Source organism: Pleurodeles waltl, chromosome 4_2 (assembly GCF_031143425.1).
Source record: "Pleurodeles waltl isolate 20211129_DDA chromosome 4_2, aPleWal1.hap1.20221129, whole genome shotgun sequence".
NCBI lineage: Eukaryota > Metazoa > Chordata > Amphibia > Caudata > Salamandridae > Pleurodeles > Pleurodeles waltl.
The window spans coordinates 47,921,231-47,943,024 of NC_090443.1; the positions used below are offsets into that span (position 1 = coordinate 47,921,231).

The 21,794-nt window shown below is 44.2% G+C and overlaps 1 protein-coding gene across 6 annotated transcripts in view; it reads left to right on the forward strand.

Annotated features, from left to right (window-relative positions):
• PAN2 (poly(A) specific ribonuclease subunit PAN2) overlaps positions 1 to 21,794 on the forward strand; it is a 415,349-nt gene that overhangs the window by 814 nt on the left and 392,741 nt on the right. The gene's annotated exons all lie outside the window — the stretch shown is intronic.

Sequence of the window (21,794 nt, forward strand, 5' to 3'; positions counted from 1 at the left end):
AGTTTAACTTGGCTCCCCCCCTCAGGGTAAAAGGCCAGGCCATTTTTCGGCTATTTGGGGCAGGGCGCGCTTAGGCCCTCATTACTTTTTGTCCACATAAGCTACCCACGCCAAACTTGCTTCCTTTTTTTCCAACATCCGAGGTATTCTAGAGGTACCCAGACTCTCTGGGTTCTCCTGAAGGAGGCCAATAAATTAGCCAAAATACAGTGAAAATTTCGTTTAAAAAAAAAAAAAAAAAAAAACAGAAGAAGGCTTTTTTTTCCCCCTCCTGTAAACGGCATCAACAAAGGGTTTATGGTGCTAAAATCACCAGCTTTCAGGAACAGGCAGACATGAATCTTAAAACTCAATTTTTCAACACAATTTTGGCATTTTACTGGGACATACCCCATTTTTACGATTTTTTGTGTGCTTTCAACCTCCTTCCAGACAGTGACAGAAATGGGTGTGAAACCAATGCTGGATCCCAGAAAGCTAAACATTTCTGAAAAGTAGACAAAATTCTGAATTCAGCAATGGGTAATTTGTGTAGATCCTACAAGGCCTTCCTACAGAAAATAACAACTGAAATAAAAAAATATTGAAATTGAGGTGAAAAAACCCAGCAATTTTTCTCTACGTTTTACTCTAACTTTTTCCTGCGATGTCAGATTTTTGAAAGCATTATACTGTTATGTCTGCTGGACTCTTTTGGTTGCGGAGATATATAGGGCTTGTATGTGCATCAAGAACCCTAGGTACCCAGAGCCAGGAAATGAGCTGCACCTTGTAGTGGGTTTTCATTCTATACCGGGTATACAGCAATTCATTTGCTGAAATATAAAGGGTGAAAGATAGGTTTCAAGAAAACCTTTGTATTTCCAAAATGGGCACAAGATAAGGTGTTGAGGAGCAGTGGTTATTTGCACATCTCTGAATTTCGGGGTGCCCATACTAGCATATGAATTACAGGGCATTTCTCAAATAGACGTCTTTTTTTATACACACTCTTACATTTGGAAGGAAAAAATATAGAGAAAGACAAGGGGCAATAACACTTGTTTTGCTATTCTATGTTCCCCCAAGTCTTCCGATAAAAATCGTACATCACTTGTGTGGGTAGGCCTAGCGCCTGCAACAGGAAATGCCCCAAAACAACGTGGACACATCACATTTTCCCAAAGAAAACAGAGTTTTGTTTTTTTTTGCAAAGTGCCTACCTGTGGATTTTGGCCTCTAGCTCAGCCGGCACCTAGGGAAACCTACCAAACCTGTGCATTTTTGAAAACTAGACACCTAGGGGAATCCAAGATGCAGTGACTTGTGGGGCTCTCATCAGGTTCTTTTACCCAGAGTCCTTTGCAAACCTCTAAGTTTGGCTAAGAAAAACACATTTTCCTCACATTTCGGTGACAGAATGTTCTGGAATCTGAGAGGAGCCACAAATTTCCTTCCACCCAGCACCCCCCCCAAGTCTGCCGATTAAAAATGATAACTCACTTGTGTGGGTGGGCCAGGTGCCTGCAACCGAAAAAGGCCCAAAACTTGTAGACATTGAGGGGGTAGCACAGCGAGTTGATAAGCACATATTCTTCTTTTATACATCTTTAGGCTGACTCTGCTTTGGGGACCCACACAAGTGAGGTGTCATTTTACTTGGGAGACTGAGGGGAATGTTGGAGTAGGAATTTTGTGCTAGAGCGGTGATCCTACTAAGAAAAGGCTGGGTAAGAAAATGTTGAGGGATCCACACAAGCCACACCTCCCTGGACTCCTTGGGGTGTCTAGTTTAAAAAAAAATGTCTGGGTTTGGTAGGTTTCCCTAGATGAAGGCTGCACCCAGGACCAAAAACATAGGTGCCCCTTCCCAGCCCCCCCCTGTCCCCTCCAAACAGGTAGTTTTGTAATATATCATTTTGATGTGCCACATAACATCTGTGGTGTGCCAAACACTAAAATTGTGAAAAACTCACTTAGGTTATGTGAAAAAGACCCCTTAACCACCAACCAAGTTGGTGGCATGCTTCATCATCTGGGTCCCACCTGAGACACCTAGTGTGTCACAAGTGTGCTCAGACGCCTGATTACAGCATAGGAGGTTTTGTCATTTTCACCAAACCTAGTGGTTGGATTTGGCACAGGGGTGAGTGATGGTTCAGCAGATCAAGTTTTAACAACAAGAGATTTCACAAAAGTGAAATGCACTGTTAATAACTGAAAGGCCAAAAAACTGAACCAATGACTCACAGCTCGTGAGCTGTAAAGCCGCATCAAGGCACCAACCGTTTTACAGTCCATTCACACACCTTTCATACCTGACATGCACAAGACAATTCATGCTGCCAGCCTCGGGCCCAGCACATTACAACACTCGCATCGACAGAGCGCCACTCAAGGGCCCATCACTTACATACGCCCACATGCCTGATACAGCAGTCACACTAGCTGATGGGAGTGTGTGGACTGACGTTTAGCTTGCAATGCCAGCCAAGCGCCACCCCACACACACACCGCCAGCCAAGCACCACCCCACACACACACACCGCCAGCCAAGCACCACCCCACACACACACCGCCAGCCAAGCACCACCCCACACACACACCGCCAGCCAAGCACCACCCCACACACACACCGCCAGCCAAGCACCACCCCACACACACACCACCAGCCAAGCATCACCCCACACACACACACCGCCAGCCAAGCACCACCCCACACACACACCGCCAGCCAAGCACCACCCCACACACACACACCGCCAGCCAAGCACCACCCCACACACACACACACACACCGCCAGCCAAGCACCACCCCACACACACACCGCCAGCCAAGCACCACCCCACACCGCCAGCCAAGCACCACCCCACACCGCCAGCCAAGCACCACCCCACACCGCCAGCCAAGCACCACCCCACACCGCCAGCCAAGCACCACCCCACACACACACACCGCCAGCCAAGCACCACCCCAAGCACACTGCCAGCCAAGCACCACCCCAAGCACACTGCCAGCCAAGCGCCGCCCCACGCACACCACCAGCCAAGAGCCACCCCACGCACACCGCCATCACTTTACACAACTACTAACTAATTATAAAAGAAGTACAAAACTACAAACACAAAAGCTCTAACTAAATACATGACAGTAATGCCAACCGTAAAACTGAACATATGAAAATATAAAATAGGCAGTTTACGCTCACTGTATTTCCCAATAATGTTTTTTTGTGTGATTACTTCTAAAACAGCCAGCCGCACACAGCCCAGGCTTTGAAGGGCAATCGGGGCAGTACATCCGGCTCTCTCTCCGGGTACCTCTTCGGGCACATACTCTACATTTCTTAGTGGGCAAGTCTTTATCGGGAGTGGGAGGAATGTGATCTGGAAAGTGGCGATCTTTCAATCTAGCCACATCCTCCACCACTGCTGCTCTAGGAACTCTAGCCTGTTCCACCACAATAAGGCTTTCTATCACTGACTCCTGAAATTTAACAAATTTCATCCTTGACTCAGGTGAACAATCCTTGAACACAAAAGCATTAAAAGTTGCCAAATGAAATAAATGTAGGTACAACTTGTTATACCACAAGTAAGACTTACGAAGAGTAGTGTAAGGTTCCAACCTCTGATCTGCTCTGTCAACACCACCCATGTGCCTATTGTGGTCCAACATGCACGCAGGTTTGCGCACTTTGGCAACCTGACCCCAAATAGTCACAGGGGAAGTACTCTCATCATGAACGGTAGAAAATTTCCTACCGTCTGAAAATTTCCTGTCTGAAAATTTCAGCGCTAGCAGCTCATTATTCCGCAAGGCAGTGCACTGGCCCCTCCCTTTTTTTTTTTTTTTTTTTTTTTTTTTTACAGACAAGCCCCTTTGGATAGCCTTTCTGGTTAGAACGGATTGTGCCACAAGCAACAGTGTCCACTATAAACAACTCCTTGAACAACTGCACTCCAGTGTAGATATTATCTACGTACAAATGGTGACCTTTGTTAAACAGTCGTCTACCAAGTTCCCACACATTTTTTTCACTAACTCCAAAAGTGGGCGGACAACTAGGAGGGTCACTACTGGAATCCCTACCAGTGTAGACCCGGAAGTTATACACGTATCCTGTACTACTTTCTGACTGCATATACAATTTAATTCCATACCATGCCCTCTTAGTAGGAATGTGCTGCTTAAAAACTAAATGCCCCTTGAAAAGGACCAAAGACTCGTCCACACTTCTCTTTGCCTGGAACATATACCTCTGAAAACCGATCTACCAAATGATCAAGGACAGGCCTAATCTTAAAAAGACGGTCACAATCAGGGTGATCTAGTGGAAGGCGAAAGCATTGTCTACAAAATGCAGCATACGAAGAAGAAGCAGTAGCGATTACGTGTCATAGTTGTAGGAAATATAGCTGTTGCCACCAAGGGACTACTAGACCAATAAAAAGCCAGTGACGGCTTCCTTATCAAAAAAGTAAAACCTAAAAACATTTTCATCTCTTCCAGATATGTGGGAACCCACTGAGTAGCTCTAGACTGAGGCCTAAGTCTGGCAGCGTTGTCCATCAAGTATTGCTCTGCATACAAATCAGTCTGCTCCACAATCTCTTCCAAAAATACATTGTCCATAAACAAGTAAAAGAAACTGACAGGCAAAAAGTTTTTCGTATTGACTCTACACCCTGGGAGACCAGTAAATGCAGGTAACTGTGGTTGCTCCATGTTTGAGACAATCCAGCTGTCAGGTCTTTTAATGGTAAACCCTTCAGCCCCAGGCTGCTGCTCTCTTGGCACATCAATGTCCTCCTCTAAAACAGGCCCTTCATCTGCACTGAGAGTGGCTTCCTCATCAGAAGAATCCTCTTGGACAGAAAACTAATTGCCAGAATCTCTCACTTCCTCCTCTGCCTCAGATGCAGAGTCAGTCTCTTAATCATGGTCAGAAGATGACTCAAAAAGCATGCTAACAACCTGCTGAGCGGTCACTCTGCGGCTAGCCACGATCCTCACTAACAGCAAATGGATTGCCAACAACAACCAGCACTAAAATAAGTAATAAACAAAGTGTAGCTTTATCCCAAAGAGTTATGTACTAAAAAATAATACCACTCACTTGCCTGAAAAAGCTACTCACCAGCAACTACTCTGCACAGACACAGCAATCACCAATGATATCCCACTAAAAAGAAAAAAGCAAATTAGACATATGACAATACAAATACCCTTGCCAAAGGGGGCACCCCAGCACAAAAAACTAAGGAACAAAAAAAAAAAAAAATCCCTCCTCTTGGTGGCTTCTGCCCCCTTGGGGGCAGATAGGCCTGAAAAAGAAAATAGCCTGATCTGCCCCCAAGGGGAGCAGAAATGACCTTCAGTAACGTGCCCCCATTGGGGGGGCGACCCTTGCCAAAGGTGCTGCTCCCCCCCCCCCCCCACACACAGGATCCCTGGTGCCTAAGTGGATTCTGATGGGCGTAAAAAAATATTGGCCGATCCCCAAGAAGGGGGGGCAGAAATGGCCAACAGCTCTGTGCCCCCTTTAGGAGGATACCCTTGCCAAAGGTGGTAAAAGGGGGCACCCCCAGCACAAAACAAAAAAAAGGGAAGAAAAAAAAAAACGCATATTGGTGGTAAAAATAAATAAAAAGGCCCATCTGCCCCCAAGGGGGGCAGAAATGGCCAATACTAATTTCCCCCCTGGGGGGGGGGGTTACCCTTGCCCAAGGAGTGCCCCCAAACACACAAAAACACACACACAACACAATCCCTGGCGCCTAGTGGGTTTTGACCCCCACCCCAGGTGCGAGATCGGCCAAAAACATGGCCGATCAAGCCCGGGGGGGGGGGGCCGAAACATATAAAAAATGATTGCCCCCGGGGCAGCGACCCTTGCCTAAGGGGTCACTGCCCAAAAACTTATTCAGAACATAATCCCTGGTGGTCTAGTGGTTTTCGACCCCCCCCCCCCTCCCCCCACCTGGGGGTGCCGAAACAGGATTTGGAATAGCGCCCTGAAATAAAATGAAAACAAAATCTCTGGTGCCTAGTGGGGATTCCTGCTCCATGATCGTGGGCCCCACACACGATCATGGAGCAGGAATCAACTGAAAACGGGCACAGGGGAAAGGAAAAACTCTTTCCTTCCCCCCCATCTCTGTTTCCCCCCCTCCAAACCCCCCCACCAGGAGAAGGACTTAACTGTTTTAGGTCCTCTCCCACTCGTGCTGGAAGCAAATGGCTTCCAGCGCATCCTCGGTAGTTTCTGATGATGTCAGCGTGCTGAGAGCGTGCTGATGTCATCAGATTGCCAAGGGGGGTGGGTCGGGGGTGGAAGGGGAAGCAATTCCCCTTCCATCCTCGGCTGGGGGGTGTGGGCCGGGTGCAAGACGAGCTGGTCTCATCCAGGGCACACGGTAACCGTATGCCTGGAGGAGACCAGCTCGCCCCAGGCACCCTGAGGGTTAAGATGTAACAAGTAGAGTTGATTTATTTTCAGTTCTGAAAACCCAGGACTGTTAATTAAATCCCACTATGGTATGTAGAAGGGATAGTGGCCTTTGGAGTGGATCCGACACTCCCGTTCTCCCCTTTGCACCACTTTCTGCAGTCTACCTCTTTTAGACACGTTTGCGCTTTTCTCTCTTGTCTTTAGGAAATCGTCCATCTCCATATCCAACACTCTTTCACAGTGACGGCCGCTACGTGCTCTAACCCACCTGCGTTTCTGCAGAGGGGCCAACGACTGTATGCGCATATGTAGCCTGCAATCGTTTAGGACGCCCTGACAGGCCTTGTGAGAAACATGTAATGCCCTAAGTCTCAAACTCAGTCCTCAATTGTGTGTGTGCCTACACCCGCAGTCTGATCTCAGGCACCTGGACGAAATTCGGTTCAATGTAGGTATTGCTCAAGAGTTGTGTGTTGCATGGAATAAATAAGACATCTTGATAAAAGTTGTGTGCAGGAGGATGTACAACACATGAACTATAAACAGGAATTGCATCACTGACATGGAATAATTCAAAGATTTTTGCAGTTATATTCGAGAAATAAAGCAATATTTTTGCCAGTAATGCTAAGCACAGGGAAATAGAGCTTAATTGGCACTTATTTTAAAGTAGGTTTTCATTTCTTGCTTGCCATATGATACAAGCTTTGCCTCACCGAAGAGGCCTGATAAGGCCGAACTGGTCTGAGGTTGCTTACGTTCTTGAGTGGACTTCACCTGGCAGTTCTTGGATGGCTTGTTCTCATGAAGGGAAGGGCTAGTAATGATTTGTAGGTTGACCTCTGTCCAGAGTGGCATAGTAGGTGAAAAACAATGCGTTTGAATGCTACCCAGGAGATTGCCAGTAATTAGATTATTTGACAGCCTTCCTCCCATAGCCTTATTAGTGTCTGGTGTTTAATTACTGCCAGGCCTGAGACCCGGCAGGACCCGTCCTATTTAAAGCCTTGGTGTTCTCTTGAACAAGCGTTTAACTTTTGCCAATTCACAGCCAATGTTTCTATAACGCGGCAGCACAGCAGGTAACATAGTAACAAACCTGTGGGAGTCCCCAAATGTATTGAAGTACTCAGGTTCTCTGGTGGTCGTGCAGAACCTGCACTAAATCCAGCTGGCGAGGGCTCGACAGGGTATCTCCGCCTACTCTGTCTCCTGCTCTCTGTGGGGTGTGTCCCACTGCTCCCACTCCCTACCTATTGCCTTACGGCTGCTTACATCTGCCACTACCCACCCCAGTTCTCTGCAATCGCTATCTACCTGCCCTACCTACCTACGCACGCCACTGGAGCTACAGCTGACATTTTCTTTTCTCTCCCGGTGCCCGCCCAGCTACAGTGTGCAGATCTACATCACGCAGTACACTCGGTATGCCTGCAGACTGAAGTATAAGCTACCCAACCTGTGGTGGTGGCTGGGGAATTACTGCCTCCTTGATTCCAATGGAGCCTGTAACGGAGCGAAATTAATTAGTTATACCCCCTTAGACACCCCAGGGACAGAAGGTGAGTGTGCCCGTCGTAGTGTACAGCAGTAGAGTGAGTGCACTGGGACCCAATGTAAGTGGCCCAGCTAGGCCTGGGTGCTGTTTGAGTGTCCCCAGAGTGCCCCGCTCACCTGCCATACCTTTCCTCTTTCTCCCTCCATTGTACGCTGCCAGCACATAGGGCCAGATAAAGGACCCCTCAGGGAAAGTGCCAAGGGAAGCGCCGAAAGACTTTGTTACAAACTTTTCATTTCTGATATCTCGGGTACAATTGTTGCAAGACAAATCATCATGAGGTCGGGTAGGGTTAGACTCCATACAGAGGAGAAACCAATGAATCAAAAGAGGGCGCAAAAGAGAAGAAAGAGCACTGTAACGTAAATAAAGAGCGGAAACCTTGAGCAAACCACACCGCTCCTCGCCCCTCTACAGCCTTACTTTAAGAAGCCCAGTAGCGCCGGCAAGTTCGTTTTTCTAAAAGATCCAACAGCTGTCATTTACTCAAAAACTGAAGATATTGAAGGACTCTTGACTTCAATAGCACCTCAAATACTGGGCTCCATCCCAGCACAGCTGGTTGTATTGTTTGACAAAACATCGAACTGTGCTCCAGCAAAGTCTGCTTTATTGATTTGCTTCAACTTAAGATCTGAAGCTAGAAAACCCCTCTCAGATGCCTACAGACAAGTAGTCTGAATTGGATGCAGATCTTGAGCAGGCTATGAGGTGGGCCTCTGGTAATTATTTGGTTCAAAACAAACTGCAGACAAATAGCATCATGACCAAGGATCTGGTTTATGCTCCAACCAGTCTGACTTGTAGCACTGAGCAGCAGAACGTCCAATCAGAATACAATCAGGATAGACAATCCACACAAGTCAGTCAACCATTCCCCAAGCGCGGATGAAGGCTTTCAGGGTCCCGTTGCCCAATACAATCTACCAACAGTCTACTCCTATGTTGCCACAAAAACCAGTCCTGCAAGGGTTCAAAGAGTGTTTTCAAGTTAGGAGTGGATCACCTACCACTGAGCTGGAAGACTCATGGTTACAATCAATTTCTATAACAAACAATGAAGATTTAGTTCAAGCCTTGGAGCTGAAAACCTTCACTGTGCCTAACACCAAAGAACAGCTTACTCTCTCCCAAGATCAGCAGTGGGCACAAACTTCACAACCCCTAGGGGTAATTTTCTGCTCCATCACACCACAGCAGAAAAAGGCTCCCACCCCAATAATTGAAATCTCAAGTGGTTGGAGCGACTTACAACATGGTGTAGGCTCTCCAGCTAAGGACGCAAGCGAGCTTAGTAACATGGGCATTTTAGGCAGCAGTACTAGTTAATGGGCCCTTCTAACCAGCTGCAACAGAGATAATCCCCCCCCAACAGTCTAGCCTTAGACGACCTTAATAATCCTAAAATGGAGGACCTCTCTCGGCTTCATTCTTTACAACTAAATGCCCTGCATACTTGAACTACAACTCTTAACATGCAATCAGATAAATTAGACCTCCAAATTGACTTAATGAACATCATGGCAATGCACATTGCTGATATCAATCACAAATTAGATTAGTTAACCTATTGGTCGTCTGCAAACAGATCAGCTTCAACAAGTTTCTTGCATATGTGGTCCAATTATCGACAAATTGAGCACTCTGTCCCACATTTCACAAATATAGTAGATGAGCTAAAAACAAATGGGAGCAAGCTCTACCTACCCAGTTGTGTACCAGCAATTTATCCATTCAGACATCAAACAAATTAAATTGGGTGGAAAATTGTCTAACGTCTGACTCCTCCAGGATCTTGACCAAGCAGTAACAAATATGGAGAAGCGTTTGGTTGAAATCATAGCTAGCTCAAATTCCAACCTAAAAGATCAGAGCAGTTTACCAACATCTCCAGTAACCTATAACATTCCGGTGATTAATAAATTAGGGGATCAGATGTCTCAATCCATGTTTTCCCGAGCAAAGCAGCCCGGTGGTGGTGCCCAAGCTACTAACCAAAAGACAAAAATGAGCCAGAAAGGCCAGGAATAAACCCCACAGAGAAGACAGTAGTAACAACTTCTGTCCTATATTTGCATTGCAAGTAAAACCACTGATGCAGAGCCCCCACGCTCCAGGTTATTTGCAAGCATCTATGCCCTCAGAAGATAGCTGGACAAGGGCAGTAAATGGCTCTGTAGAGCTGACTTCTGACGATAAACAACCATCAGTCTCTCCCCACCATCCAAAACATGAAGTGCACAGGATGACTGAACTAAAGCCACTCAAATCAGCTCGTATGGATATGAGGGATGTAGTGCAGAAGGCCCCGTGCTTAGCAAAAAAGTCAGAAATGAAGGCACACTCGTTGGAATCAATGGATGGCACGCAGGTAGTCACTGGGAAACAAGATTTGGCCAGGGAATTTGGCTCCCTCAGTGCTCAAAATGGCCACCACCCAAAAGAACCAGCTGCCAACTATAGCTGAATGTGTGGGTGTCAATATGGGTGATTTGCAGAGAAACAAGCCACAACTACAGAATCATCACAGGCTTGTGCAAACAAAGCCTGTCCATCAAGTCAACCCAGTGCATCGCCGAACTGTGTAGTGTTCACGCCATAGTGATCAGATCATCCAGTACAGGGTGAAACTAAATGAACCAACCCCAAAGTCGAGCTCTTCAAGGGTGGTAATCAGTAATGAGCAGGGTCATACACTAACAAAAGTAATGATTCAGAACTTAAGAATTTCTCCAGTGGATACCCAACATAGGTACAATCAAATCATCGTCCACAATGGTCCCTCACGGGGAACCCCAAGAGACTAAACTGTCAGAGAAAGTAACTGTCCACGCAACCAAAGGTCGAGCCCCCCAGCCCCAGAAAAATAACAATTCACCAAATAGCTAGGAATCTCGGCAAATCGTGCTAACTCCGCATTATACATTGCAAGGCAAACAAGTGGTAGCCTCCCGAGGCTGTTAGCTGAGATGCAGTTGCTTCAGAATCTAGAATCCACAGACCTAATATCAGTGAAATTTCACCCTAGCAGTGACCACTTGGGTTTAGAGCAAATCCTCACTACTCTGAGATCTCGGGAAATCTCCATAGCGATTTTAACTGCCAAAAAAAAGCTTGGAGCATGAGGGATAGCACTTTCAAAACCATCTAAACCATGCCATCCTTTCCCCTTATTGGCCATTGGCCCGAAGACAGCAAACCACTCTGACATTTTTCAGGAACACCCATGTACTCAAGGAATGCAAGTAACTGAGCTTTGGAAAAGGCAGCAGTAGAGGGAAGGAAATAATGTCAAAACCTGTCGGTGAATCTCAATATGTGCGTAACTGTGTGCCTGTAACCCCTAAATTAGTGGAGGATACCCATGCAGAATGGAGATGGGTGGCTGCCACCTTAAGCATACCTTGGAACACCTGATTTCAAAACCACAATGCAGTAAACGTAGAACAATGGAAGGCCGTAAGCATTTTGGCCTGGAACATCGCTGGAGCCAAAAGTATCACAGAGGGCTTCACACTATCAACCAATTGCAACTACGATTTAATTACACTGCATGAAACATGGCTAATTGATCCCCTCCTAGGGGGTTACACACTACATCACATCAGTGCTCAGAAACCAAATAGATCTGGCAGACCGAGTGGAGGCCTAGCAAATTATGTATCGACAGCGCTTTGTGCAACTACAGAGCAATTAGTGTTTTCGACTGACGAACTGCAGGCCATCAAACTCAATTTTGCAGACTATCAGGCACCACCATTTGTTATATTAAATGCTTACACCCACCCACACAGGGTGCAGAAAGCCATACTTTTAAAGAAACCTCTGCACGAGCTTGCAGAAACAAGATATGCCCATCCAACTTAAGACATTCTAGTGAGTGGTGATTTCAACACTCATTTAATCTATACGCCAGACCGTGATGAGCAGCTGGCTTTATGGTCAGTCCAGCCCCAAGCCATGGAAGCAATCAGACGGTCTAGACAGGAAAATGGTTGGTATATTGGAGCATCTGAGCATGAGGGTACTTAATGGGAGAATAATAGATGATACACCACCATGTTTCACCCAGTAAAGCTCGAAGGTGGGCTCAACAATAGACTACACAGCTGTGAACCTTGCTTTTTGGCCTCGATTGAGGAAATTAAAAATTGAAACCACCCTCTAAAGAGATCACTCATTTCAGCATGTAGAGCTAAACCTGGATGCCCCAAGAAACATGCCAGTCTTGGTACCTCTCTCTAGTCTTGGATCTATCAACTTAAAGTGCCTGTCCTGGTCGCCGAACTCACTACCCAAGTTAAGTACCAAGATGCAAGCCCTGTACATGCTTCAGCAGTGAAAGTGTGGACAACCTTTCTAACTGCATTATCTTCCTTCAGTTCTTCTTTGAGACCTGTGGTAATGCAAACGCTGTTAGGGTCCCTAAGCCTGTCGACAAAAATCTTAGAGAAGGAAGGTTTGGAATGAGGTTAGAAAAATCATGAAATCAAATGTTACAGCATCCATATGCGAAAAAATAAAGCACTTAAGGAAAAATTACAAATCCCTGATATGACTTGAACGCCAAAAGGAGGACGACAATTTTTGATCAGAACTGCTGTTTAACTCAAAATCAGCTCATTCCAGGGACTTTTGTGCAACGGTTAACAGCATTGATCAGATGTCAAGAGTTATCAACTTCTCGTATATACCTGATGAAAAATGGGTAAATTATTTGGCTAACATGTTAACCAGTCAAGAATCACCCAACACAAATCCCCACTTAAAGGTGCGCACAAGATATCACTACGGCTGCCAGAATTACATAGGCTACAGTGCTGAGGCAGTAATGCTAACGATCAAGAAGAGACGTAGTGACGGTGCGCCTGACCCCAGTGGCCTCCCTCAGATGGTATTTAAGGTAGACCCAGAATACTGGTCCATACCACTTGTAATCCTTTTCACAGAAGTAGAACAGGGTAGAATAGTACCAGACACCTGGAGAGGTTCTGTTTTTAATCTGATATTTAAAGGGGGCAACCAAGCAAATCCCGCTAATTACAGGTTGATGCCCTAATTGACTCGGAGGTGAAGTACTCTGCCTCTCTGGTTCTAGATGACCTGCTTGATTGGTTTAACTTTAACAATTTAGTACCTCTCAACCAAACCTGCTTCTGAAAGGGGTATGGGACCATGATAAACATATTAGCATTAGGCAACATTGCTGATAAATCAAAACGCCTAAAGAAAAAAACTTCATCTGTGCTTTATAGATTTTAAAAGTGCTTTTGACTGTGTGGACAGAGCCATCCTTTGGGGTAAGTCGAAGCTAGGGTCTGCATGAAAGAATTCTATAGAAATTCTATATGATAAAATGTGGATGCAGATTAGGTTAGCTGACGGTACAAAACTTTCTAAGAGGATTCCAACTCATATTGGTTTGAAACAGGGGTGTGTTTTGGCCCCGCACCTGTTAAATCTCTTCATGGCTGACCTTTCCCCATAGCTGGATGTGTCCAACTCGCACTCCCCGAAGTTGGGAAATTTGTCTATATTGCACTTCATACGCAGATGACATAGTGTTGTTGAATCACAAAAAAGTCGGTCTACAGTGGTTAGTTAACACTACCAATTTTACAGCAAGAAATAAATTAGAAATCAACAATAACAAGTCGAAAATTATGTCCATGGGTGTACCTTCAGCACTGCACTCCATCTTTAATTAGACAACACATTATTGGAAGAGATAAGTCATTACAATTATCTGGGCCTTAACATAGATAACAAACTGAACTTTCCAGTGCAAAAACAACATATTACACAGAAATACAAAGCGTTGACATTTGCTTTTTGCCCCCTGGCTAGAAAGCTGAATGGGCCTTCGTACAAACCCCTGTTGTCTGTCATGTCTGCAAAACATTTACCAGCCATAACTTATGGAATCGCGGTATCACATGGAAAAGATGCTTTAATTCTTGAACTGCAACAAATAACAGTATATAAACAAGTTTTTTCGTCTCCCCCATACTGCTTCTTCTTCACAAGTTAGACTAAAATTTGGTATCAAAAGAGCAGCAGCTATACAGAAAATTCCATATGATTAAGCCCTGGCATAAAAACGGGAAATAAAATGAGCCTGTTAATTGTAGCCTTATAATACTCTGTAGCTAAAGACCCGAAGTCAGTATGCAATGGGTATGTGCAACGCTTCCTGCAAGAGACTCAAACAATACACTTAAGGGACTCTAATATTTCGCACCCCTCATTCTGCTGTGCATTAAATTGGGAAGTTAGGCTGCAATCCTTTGTGGATGACAAGCAGAAGTTTGCGGGCCGATGGCATGTCTGGATCGTTATGCACAATTCTACCAATCTAGTGCCACTACAGTATTTATTCTCAACGTTTCCAGTTCACTTGAAAGGTCAGTTGCTTATCATACAATTGGGCTCCTTGCTATCTCCAGCGGACCAATATGGAAGAATGGGGGTGGGACGTTATGCAGGCTATGTGACGCCGGAACAGAGGATATGGTCCATCTGATTTGCATCTGCCCGGCTTTAAGAGAAGCACCTGTCCAACTGATAAAACGTGTTTTTGTTATGAGTGGGATCCGCTCCTGTCAGCCAGCAGTTATGAAAGTGTTTGACCCGTCTGAGCCGCAGATAATTTCTAAACTGGTGAAATTTTTAAGCCTACATGCTAAATATCTAACTGGCTTTACATGAGTTTTCTAGGCCCCCTCTTTTAAATTCCATAGGGCTTTATAGTGCTGTTAATGTCCATCACGGAAGCTCGGTACGAACTCAACATCATTACATTTTAAAGTATTTTAGTATATTATAAAGACTTAATGATCACCTCTGCATAAATTGCACCATTTTAGACAAGCCATGAGAATTTTATGCCTAAACGAATTCCAACTGTACAGCTTTATAGCGTCAATATATGTGAGTAATGCATTAAACATTGGTACTGTATGCAGAGCCAGAGGGTTCAATCATAATAATGCACTTTGAAAGATTTACATATTTCTGCTCTTCCTTTACTGGCACTTCGTTTTTTGATGGGCCTAAATCTCGTGGCATGTTAAAATAATTATATACTTATAGTAGTGTTGATGGATTACGTAAAGTACCATGAAGAGTTTACGCATTCCTGTCTCCCCCCCCCCCCCCCCCCTACTTTCACCTTATATCCTAATGAACTCAAATCTTATAGCACTTTAAAGGGACATGATGTTTACAATAGTTTTAACAGTTTTATGTAAAGTGTCAAGTATATGTGTTTCAAGTATGTATCTTGAATGAGACTGCATTATGTATTCTGGTTACTCCCCCCAGCCCCCTTTTTGCCAAGATTTTAATTAATCATACAAATAAAAACTTACTACAATGTTTCTATAACTGAGTACTTGATATTTTGTTCCATTGCCCATGGTAGATCCTCATGTAAGTGACAGAGCTCATTAGCTGGAAATCTCTCTTCATTATGTCTCAAGGGGGAACTGTTGATTTGGCGGCAGTTCGGTTTATGAGGTAGTTGGCGAGACTAAACTGATTAAGTTGTTACCTAAAACAGCAGTAGAATCTTTTTGTTTTCTTGCTATTGCTGTAGAAATAAGGAGGACCATGGGCAATTTAGTGGCAGGGATTGCCCAAAGTATCAACCCTCACCACGTATGTCCCTTTGCCCTTAAGAGTGTAGCCCAAAGGTGCCCGCTTCAGTAGCCACCTCCTATCTGTAAACTTTGTCAAACGTTTCTTAGGCTTTTGCCTCTCTTGGACTTTTCATTGTTCCTCATCTAGATTTGGTGCTGGACATGTACTGATGCATAAATACATATAAGTAACTGTATTTATTATAACTGAAAAAGTAAATCTCATTAGGATATATGAAATCAATAAGTACTCCAACCTCTGAGCCCCAAATTGACTTTCAGTTGATATATGGTAACTGGAAGAGTAAAACAATTACTGCAGTGTCCCCATTCCATTTTTAGGTCCAGTCTGTCGCTTGCAAGAAATTTTGTTCCCCTACACTGGGCTTAAAGCCCACCCATTGGTTGGCTTTATCATCCCTTTCATTTGCTTGCTTCTCTTCCAATAGTGCGTGTTGGCTTAACTTGTCTTCTAGTTTTTGGACCTTCCCTCAAACATAGCCCAAGGACTTGTCGTTCCACAGCTCGTGTTTTGGGAGCTACTTTTTTCTTGCTGCACTACTTGGGGAGTGCATGTGTTTGCAAGCAGTATTCCTCATTTGCTTCTCACCACTCCCCACACTCCGTTTCACACTCTGCTCTCTTGTCTGCGTGCTTCTGTCCATAGGCCTATTTGTCCCCGATGTTCACCCATGACTTACTGTGCCCCATGTCATGCTCCCACCCTTGGACTTGTAGCCCCCACCTGTCCTTATGTGTTGCCCTTTCTCGCCAGTGTTCTTCGGCGCACCTAAATTCCCCCATTGTACCCTCTTGTCCTTGTTCTTCTGTGAACCCCCGCTCGTCTCCATGTTGCTGCTCTCCCTGGCTTGCTACTCAAATGCCATTTACGTTAATAAAAGCGCAATAAAGCAACCTCTGAGTTGAGTCATTTTACACAGCTCAGCATCCACTTGATTGTGATTTGTTTTTATTCCTTTTTTTAAAATTGTCCTTCATGCATCTTTGATCCTGTAAAGCACAAAGAAAAGACAGAAGAGGCAGTAGCTCTCCTAGGTGAGCCCTATTAGCTTTGCCAATACTTGTTCTAATGTTTGAAGATAGGTTGATAGAACTGCCCTTCTGCTCTTCGAACTTATTAGCTGACCATGTAGTTAAGGCAAAGTATTAGACCTGTTGTACAAATCTGCAAAACAGAAAATACTGACAGTTGGTCTACACCAAGCTAGCAAATTCTGTAAGGAAACATGGACCAGAACAAAATGTCACAGACCAGTGATATTTTGGTCTAACAAGTAAGTGTAGTACATCTTGTCCACACAGGAGAGTACTTGTACACCAGCACTACTGTCTTTATGATATTTGGAGCTGTCTCAATCCAGTAGAACCGTCTCTAATGGACAGCAACATTACTCTGCAGGACCATCTCCAGCTTCTGCTTGTGTCTTAACTAGAGCATAAAAAACAGTAATTGATGGAATGCTTGAATTAATCCAAGCCACTGGCGATCTCTTGGAGCTGCATCTCAATCCATTGTTTTTTGCCCACCAAGCTACCTCAGTTTGCACCCAGCCATATGCAAATCAGCCTTGACCCTGTTCCAATGAGAACAGGCCAGCCCAAACTGCCAGGCAAGTGCCTTCCTGAACTGGACTGCAAACAACCCAAGACTGGTTTAGCCCTTATTAAGGGCCCATCAGCTAGGTGAAGCTTGATTCCAGTGGCACAATGGGCAACGGTCCCGTCTGGGCATACCTGTCACACTTGGATGACATGCTCAACTTAATCTCACTACTACACGCTACTGGTGATCACTCTGGCCGCATCCCAGTCCATAGTTTTTCGCTGACCTTGCGACCTCAGTTTAGCCCCACCATATGCAAATCAGCCTTGAGCCTGCTCCAGTGAGAACGGTCCAGCCCGAACTGCCAGGCCAGGTCCTCCCTGAACGGGAAATCGAGCAACCTAGGTCTGGTTTGCCCTTATTATGGGCTCATCAGCCATATAGCAGCATTGTACGGAGTGTTGGCATTTTGGATGGGAGTAGGCACGCTGGTTTGCTCTTTGGCTTTGCTATTCTACAGTACAGTTATTAAGTGTGCACTATTTCACGGTCATAACTTTTATATTGATGCAACTTTTCTCATGCCTTACAGTGATCACCATGAAACGTTTCCAACTTCTAGGAGGGTCAAAGGTGAGATTGCAAGGCCGCTGTTCATTTGCCAGCTGGAGTGTTAAACTCGGTGCCTAGGCACACTCCTTCTCACTATTCCAAAACTTGTTTTTTCTGGGAAACTTAATTCTTGAGGATTAATTCCTTCTGAGGTTTGAGCACATGCAGTAGAGATCTGAGAAGCTGTGCAACTTCAAATCTCTACAAGCCTATTCAATTTATCATCCTTCATCTGTTAATATGACTATGTCCAAGTTAAACCTCAGAATCTTATGTTTCATGCATGCTGTACATGCAGTTGGTGTGTGCTTGCTCAGTACAGAGCTGAGCTCCTGACATTGCTGTCCTGATACCCCAGTCAAAATGAAAATTGTCTTAGCTCACACTCATCTGACAAGAGATGGTGGCCTTGCCCTCATCCAAAGGATATCCATCCAGGTTATTAGTTTCTCTGCATCATCCTTCTCCCCTTTTGAACACCTTTGTGCCAGACTAACTCTTCCACCGCCTTTTCTGTTGCTTTTTAGTTTCATCTATGACTTTCTCATGCAACAAACACTTGCTGACTTCTCTGATTCATCTGTTCAGCCTCTGCCTCATTCGATTTTAACACCCCACTTTAGAATAGGCCAATACCACTAAAGACATCAAAGGAGCCTTTCTGAAAATCATTGCCTTGATCAAACTGGTGTTTCATATCATTGTTATGACACACCCCAAAGGCAACTTAACCTAGTTTTCTCTGCCTTGCCCATGCTGCCAAGACTCACTTCCTTTTGACTGGCCTGACTATCTCACAATTCCTCTTTATATTGCTATCTTCAAATCTGCCCACAGTAGCCAACTAAATCTATCTGCAGTAATCAGACAATTATTTAAGAACTTTCTGTTAGACTTTATCATACACATTGATTTCTGGTGCTCCCTTTTACTACTAGGTTGATATTAGGACACTTCTCACAGAAAGTTACCCTTCGAGACCTTTGATTTGTGTCCCTTTGCGCCAGGAAAGGGTCAACTCTAATCCCAGTGCACCTTGGTATGCATAAAACTGAACACTAATGCAAACGTGCAAAAGACAAGGAATAAATCTAATTTGCATCTTACTTTACCAATAGCATGTAGCGCCTGCAGCACCATATATTACTTAGAAACCATGCTTAAGGTGAACAACGGAAGTAAGGCATTATTTAAAACTTTCAAACTCTGCTTGAACCTCCTTCTGCTATCCCTAGTCATCATTCTGTGCATAAATCACCGGACATTAATTAATGTTTTATTGAGAAAAGGTGACCCAGTTGGTCTTCTCATTGACAATTTCACCATTCATAGTGCAAGTCCTGCTTTACTATTCCCTGGCATACCTTCAAAACCTTAAAATGGAGTCCTTGACTACTTTAAGACCTCATTCCACAGTTAATCATTAAATCCCTCTCTTTTGAAGATCTGCTGGCAGCATAAACCTGTCTCTCCTCCCAGGTATCTGATGAAATCTGTTCCTAATCATAGAATCCAGCCTTGGCCAAGATGAGCTTTGCAACTGCCAAATTAAGCTGTGGTTCCCTTACTTGGGAAAATTCTTAAAAGATAACTATCTAATCAGCGTCGAGCACCTAGACGTTCAACCCTACCAATGTTGTGTTTGGCCTCATCTTGTTACTAAGACAGCTACCACCCAGTTAGTAAATGATATGGTTTCATTCACTGATAATAGTGATCCATATCTACTGATGCTGTTTGACATATCAAAGTCCTTTGGTACTATTGGTGTCAAAGCCTTACTTAAAACACCCCAATCACCATGGGCATCATCAACACTGTTTTAAATTGGTGTATGTCATACCTTAGTGACAGAAAACATGATTGAATCTTTCAGATATCCCTTAATTAATCCCGTTCTCCTTTGAAGTTCCACATGTCTCTATTGCCTTGCCCATGAAAATCATCTTGTACATGGATGCACTTGTAGTACTCCTCAGCCACCACGACATTGCAGTCCACCAGTCTGCTAATGAAATCCAACTCTACCTGAAAGTGTTGTCAAGTTAGTAATATCTTTAAACTCAGATCCTTCATTGATGTCTTTCAAGCCTGGATGCGTGCGTTATATCTAAAATGCTACAAAGACTGCGTTTGTTCTCCTGAGTAGAGGAACCACTGGATGCCTTACGCAGATGTGTGGTGCAACATTATGAAGATAGACTGCTTTTCTCTCTCCATTTCATCCTCTGATTAATTCTTAGGTATTCTCCTTGATCCTTTCTACCCTTCAGGGACCATATTAACAAAAAGGCATACATACCGTAGTTCCAGCTTACATTACTGCGAAAAAATTCAATCCTACCTCCTTTCTGCAAACTGCCAATCCACAGTCCTGTCCCTCATTCTGTCATAGCTGACAGTGGAATACCTGCTGTCTTCTAGAATCCTCATATACCTAAACAAAGCAGCCCTTCATGCAACTGCTTTACTAATCACGGACCAGAGGAAGTTTGAGTCTTTCTCCCTACCATGAAAAATCTGATATCTCTGTCTCACCCTACCAGAGTCTATTTCAAATGTTGCATGGCACTCCAGTTGAGAAAACCAAATTACATCTCCTTTAAATGCAATATGTCTGGAAGAATGGGCAGGATTAGGAGCCCTCCTTGGCCAGGCTGTAAATGCAAAACACTCTATAGAATAAATAAATAAAAAAAAAAAGTGTAAACATGCTTCTCTGTTTATGGACTGAAACTCTGGAATTACTTCCATTTGAAACTCGGGCTTATTTGTTCAGTGAGACACTTTAGATAAGGACTCTGAACCCTCTTCATCATAATCTTCCTACCAGCCTAAACTCCCTGTCCGTCGCTTCACATCACTGTGGTACTCATTTTTGTATATTTGCTTGTTACTTGCATAGTCGAGCGAGCATGCTCGTGACCTGTTTTAAATATAGTGGGCTTTTGAGCATGCCCACCTCACGCCCATCACTTTAACACATTCATGGGCTTGTCTTTCAAAAATCACTTAATGTCATTGGTAATTGCTTTACGTTTGGCCCTCCTTGATGCTGTTTTTGTAACGCCTTGCAGACTGCCCCTCTTATATGGATTATTGCCGATATACTTCAACACATGGAAAGCTATTTCTTTTGTCTCTCGAGCTCCGTGGCACTCATAGCATGAACTCAGTCAGTGGTATTCGAGCACTAGTTATATTTTTCACAGTTACCTAATCAGTCATTTTGTGTGATTCTCCTCTTAAAACATTTGAAATTGGTGAATGCTTTACTAAAACAGAAATGCTCAAAGCAAAAGTGGCTTTCCCGGCACAGCGGAAGAGTCAGTACTACAATATTCAGTGCACTTGGGAAACTCGTCCCATAATGCTTTGCAAGCATTCTTGTATTTAAAACATTTTTGCTCATAACTCAGCCTGTTGTGGTCCTAGGACAATGGGACCACAATTAAACGTACACAACAACGTGCTCTTTCAGTTAACATCATCTTTGGGTCCCCACACTAGGTTAGTGGTGACCCCAAAATAACCCCTCCCACCATTAAGTGTCTATTTAATCTTTCTCATGACTGAAACTTTTGTTTTACCGCTGAGGAGGTTGTGTTTTAAGGGCCTTCTTTGTAATATCATTGCTATAGACCTGTTAGCCCTGAATATGTGTATGTACTATGCCCACTAGGGGCTAAATATATGGTTCCACTGTATTACTTTCTGCTGTGTTTTGTGTGGTTATGCCCTCTAGGGGCTAACTATACAGTAACATGACCATGTTTCTTATAAATGCTATTTTCATTTTGCGGGGCTTCTAGGGGCTGGACTTAGCATTACAGTCATATCAACATATTAAAATATTCGTGGCACAGAATCTTGCCCCATAATGCTTTGCAGGCCATTACTTTTACAAAATATTTTGCTCATAACTCAGCCTGTGGTGGTCCCAGGACAATGGTACCACCTTCAAAACATGGACCACAATGTGCTAT